We start from the raw sequence: 5,211 nt of genomic DNA, 5'->3' as shown, positions 1-5,211 counted from the left end.
ACGAGGCATTTGACTACCTTAAGAGAGTCATAATTACTCCTGCCGTTTACCTGAAATTAACAAAAACTTCCTTGATAACAATACACTTGGTATTTTTAATAATAAATATATTGTGCTTTTTTTTTTCTCTCGTACAAGGCTGATAACACCTTATGTCTAGTGGTAACATAAATACTTTAATACGCATATAAATTAACCCATTTGCTATAAATTAAGCATATAAATGTTTATTTAAGGATAGAAATATTTATAAGTACGATATTTGCCATTATTATTTATTGACTTCTAAATAAAAAAAAATAAATTACAGTAACATGAATATTTTGAGTACATATAAGTACAGCCACATTTGTGTTAATAAAAGTGAAAACATGTGCAGATAATTTTTCGCAAATCATAGTTCGAAGTGAAAAATAAATCTAAAACACCACCTACGTATTTTACACGCTTAATATATAGAGCTTACCTGATATAAAAATACGTACACCCTTCATCTGTTGACACCTAAAAAATACGTGAAAAACTATTTTACATTGATTTACCTCGGGACTTGATAAAGGGTCATTTAGCTGAACATTAACCCAATATTTTCTCCCTCTCTCTCTCTCCTGGCTCTGATAGAGCCGTATGGCTAAAAATCTGACCCTATTTTTTTCTCTTAGGCCTAGTAAAGGTTATTTTGCTGAAACAAAATCACACTTCTTCGCTCTACCCGAAAAAATGTGTGTGGTTCTGAAACGCTGTCTCCGTTTCTCTCCCTTACTGATAACGATCCAAAAACTGAAACAATAATTATATTTGCGCTCCCTTACAGCAATTGTAATAATTTGAGTTTATTCAGATATTGTCATAGTCACACTATAACCAAAGTATATATTATTTGTGGTACTTTCATCTCTGTGATGTAACCTGTAGTAACGTGACTTTAAGACAAACTGGCCCAAAACATACTACGCTGCAGAATCTAGCTGACCGAAGATCAACCAAGCTGAATAAAAATAAGTCATTTATCTCAAGTGATATACATATGAAAAAAATAAATACTTTTCTAAATACGAACGTCAAAGCCTCTATTTAAGGTGTGAGATTATGTTTCAACTATGGCAAAAATATTTAGCAACGTCAGTTTACCGTCAACTTTATCAGACATTTGCTACTGAATAACAATTATACAAAGTACGTTGAATTATCAGATTTTTGTTACTGGACTGACAAGTATACACATAACGGTTAACTTTATTAGACATTTGATAGTGAATAACAATTATACAAAGTACGTTTAACTATCAGAGTTATGTTACTGAACTGACAAGTATACACAGTACGGTTAGCTTTATCAGATCATGTATAAAAAGATGGACGAGAATTATGTTTCTGCTTCGGAGGTTCCACTTTACTTCCTTTAAAACATTGATAAGACCACAATAAAAAAAGCAGTTGAAACTTCAGACGTTCCTGCAGAAGAAAATGTGTTTTGAGAAACAAACGTTATTTATTAGTAAAGCTATACGTATTCGGTAATGTTATTTAGCTTATGCATCGTTACCGATCCAAGTCAGATGTAAAACGAATATATGAACATTTTTCTTTACTTACTGATAACAAGATAGTTTAGAAAAACATAGTATTATTCTACACTGGGTGTGTCCCCTCAACTGAGATATTGTTTCTTTTCCTAATTTTTAATGATAATTCTGGGATTCCTGAAATTTTTTGGATTAATTGGCTAAAAACAATCATGTAGAAAGTCGACGACCAAGGATTGAATCAAACAGCAGACGACCAAGGATTGAATCAAACAGCAGATAACCAAGGATTGAATCAAACAGCAGATGACCAAGGATTGAATCAAACAGCAGACGACCAAGGATTGAATCAAACAGCAGATGACCAAGGATTGAATCAAACAGCAGATGACCAAGGATTGAATCAAACAGCAGAATGACCAAGGATTGAATCAAACAGCAGACGACCAAGGATTGAATCAAACAGCAGAATGACCAAGGATTGAATCAAACAGCAGACGACCAAGGATTGAATCAAACAGCAGAATGACCAAGGATTGAATCAAACAGCAGACGACCAAGGATTGAATCAAACAGCAGAATGGCCAAGGATTGAATCAAACAGCAGAATGACCAAGGATTGAATCAAACAACAGACGACCAAGGATTGAATCAAACAGCAGATGACCAACGATTGAATCAAACAGCAGAAGACTGGTTTTATCAGACGAAACTGATATCTTACGTTGTTCTTTAAAGTCGATTCGAAGGATGTGTTTTCTGTCACAAAGTACATATTAATATTAATAGGCGGCAGAACATATTTAAACTTGAAGGGGTGGGTACCGACGATTGATGGCACCTTAGTTGCTATGTTAGCCGACATCATCGAATTCAAAACTGAGACAGCGATTTTCCATGATAGTTATAACTCAGACAGCGATTTTCCATGATATTTATAACTCAGACAGCGATTTTCCATGATAGTTATAACTCAGACAGCGATTTTCCATGATAGTTATAACTCAGACAGCGATTTTCCATGATAGTTATAACTCAGACAGCGATTTTCCATGATAGTTATAACTCAGACAGCGATTTTCCATGATAGTTATAACTCAGACAGCGATTTTCCATGATAGTTATAACTCAGACAGCGATTTTCCATGATAGTTATAACTCAGACAGCGATTTTCCATGATAGTTATGCACAAACCTCTATTTCACATTCAGAGGGGCACTTCGCTACCGGTTCAAAATGGGGAGGCACGTGCCCCACTGCCACTCGGTTTTGCCTGCCGTCTATGATAATATTTAATAAAATATTAGATATTATAGATATTAGATATTATGCTGCTGCATACAAGACAAATTTTATATCATCATAAAACTTTCTGTTAGGTTAACCATTAAAATGTAAAACAATCATAACGTTGTTGATTAAACATCATCATGGGCAATAAATGGAGTAAAGCTGAACAAACACGATTAAACGGCCCGCAACTTTGGGGCGTTAAATATAAGCATAACAACGTTACGTAGAAATTATGTTACACTAAGTATAAGCATTATAATGTTACGTAGAAATTATGTTACACTAAGAAAAAGCATCACAACGTTACGTAGAATTATGTTACACTAAGTACAAGCATCACAACGTTCGTAGAAATTATGTTACACTAAGTACGAGCATCACAACGTTAAGTAGAAATTATGTTACACAAAAATCAAGAATTGTAATACGTGCGTACTCGTATATGAATCTTTGCTTATACAAAAACTGTTTTCTTGTAACGCATGGTTGATTCTTAACATTGTTATCACGTTATTGTTGTTGGCATGTTATCAGTGAAGATGGCTGTAAACGAGTTTTTACCACCTTTTGTTGTTGTTGTTGGGGTGTTTTGGGGCAATACCCTCGGGTGTTCAGATAAAAATCTCTTCATCCCCGAATGCCTACCACCACGTAAAACAAGAGCCTCTTACTTCAACAGTGATCTTGTCCACGTGCTTGCCGTCCACAAAGTGTTTAATGAAAGTATTTCATCAATTAAACTATAAAAAACTGATTCTCATCTTAAGCACTGCGAAAAAAAGAAAAACAAAACAGAGAAGATAAAGAGAAAATACAACAATTTACCCCTATTGCATAGTGAGTAACAGTGTCACAATTTTAAATATTGCTAAATCTGTCATAACTTTTAATAAAATAAAACTTGTTAATAAAAGAACACTCCTCTGCATTTAACAATTTAGTCCTCTCTTCAATTAATTCTATTTTAATTTTCCTGTAATTTTAGTATTTGCTCTTATATAAACTAATATTTTGGTTAACATTTCCTGTTTTCTCGAGAATGCTCTTCCGAAACGTCCACATTTTTATCATTGTCTACAGTTCATTCACATAACCAAATTTTCATAGATATTTTTATGTTTATTTCCTTATGCTTTTTTCTCTCGCTTGCTCTCTGTTTATCTATCTATTGGCAAGCTTCTTCATTCAGTAGGTTTTTTTCGCTTTCTGTCATTCATTAGCAATAAGTGGAAAGCTGAGAACAATTTGGAGTTGAGAAGGAGAACACTACTTAAAGAATAGGAAAAGTTGCTAAGATCCCAGTTTTCTTTAAAAACCGATCATCCATTAAGTAAACTAACAATCTGAATACATTGGCAGCATTAAAGTATCTTTTTTTATTCTGTGACTAAAGTTAATATTATTTTGAGTCATCGAAAAAGTAAAAATGAAGTCAATCTCAAGTAAAAACGATTAAAGCTGGACTAAAGCCAGAACAGGCAAGAGCCATTTCTTAGATCTCTATTGAAGCCAGTTGAAGCTTAAAATTTGATATATGAAAACCAGTTACTATCAAAAAATAAAGTTTGTGTAAATTTATCCTGGTTTAAGAAAGTTAAATCAAACAAAAAATTTAGCAAAGATAATCTAGATAAAACTTACCTTCTTGTTGATCGTTATGGCGATTTTATAAATTATACTTGTGACCATAGAAACAATAATTAGACAACGTAAATAAACAAGTGCAGTTCGGTCACCAAAGAGACGTCGTATCTACCCACATAACCACTCGAACCACACTACTAGACTAATCCTAAAAACCACCGCAAAAGTTTCGTTTAACTCTAACGGTTGCAGTGGCGCTGCTCGCAGGTTCCTTGTGACATAACCCGTCTGCTCAATTCTGTGTTTGCTGTAGTATAAGCCAGTAAGCGCGTTCGAACTTTTTATCTACGCGCGTTGTTCTAAGAAATGACACACTCTTGGAAATGAGTACAACGATGTCAGACCAAAGCTTTTGTGTTTCAGCTGTCATGTAAAGCGCAATTACAAAACAGGTTTAACAATGGAAATTGAGGAGATTTAAAAAAAATTAGAACGCATAAAGGAAAAATGCGCGTAAAACCATAGAAAAAATTTACTGGTATATATATATATATATTCACGTAGCCTAACAACACATGTTATTCTCTATCATGCGTTCAGGGGGACACTTTGTGGGTCGAGTCTAGTGGCAAGCACCCCTTGGTAAGAAGGACTTGGGAAACCTATAAATATTAAACTCTCCCATATACAAGTCTCGACAGGGTCCTGGAAAAGAAAAGAAAAATACGTGGCTTACACAACAGAACATTTAAATTTTTATTTTAAGCCATCATCTTGGTCTCAATCAAGCACTCTTTCTATATTTCA

At 34.0% G+C, this 5,211-nt stretch overlaps 1 protein-coding gene across 6 annotated transcripts in view; it reads right to left on the bottom strand.

Moving 5' to 3' along the window:
* Window positions 1-4,675, bottom strand: part of LOC106464217 (transcription factor Sox-3-like) — a 231,838-nt gene extending 227,163 nt beyond the window's left edge. The window contains exons 1-2 of one of the 6 annotated variants that reach the window (XR_002611784.1): window positions 4,462-4,675; window positions 467-504 (exon numbers count right to left, since the gene is read on the bottom strand). The gene's annotated coding sequence lies outside the window, so the exon portion shown is untranslated. The remainder of the gene's footprint in view (window positions 1-466; window positions 505-4,461) is intronic. The other 5 variants (XR_002611775.1, XR_002611779.1, XR_002611785.1 and 2 more) reach the window with 5 other exon arrangements.
* Window positions 4,676-5,211: the final 536 nt, after the last annotated feature.

The sequence above is a fragment of the Limulus polyphemus genome, unplaced genomic scaffold (genome assembly GCF_000517525.1).
Source record: "Limulus polyphemus unplaced genomic scaffold, Limulus_polyphemus-2.1.2 Scaffold58, whole genome shotgun sequence".
NCBI classification, from domain to species: domain Eukaryota; kingdom Metazoa; phylum Arthropoda; class Merostomata; order Xiphosura; family Limulidae; genus Limulus; species Limulus polyphemus.
This window is presented reverse-complemented; position numbering and strand designations above follow the sequence as displayed.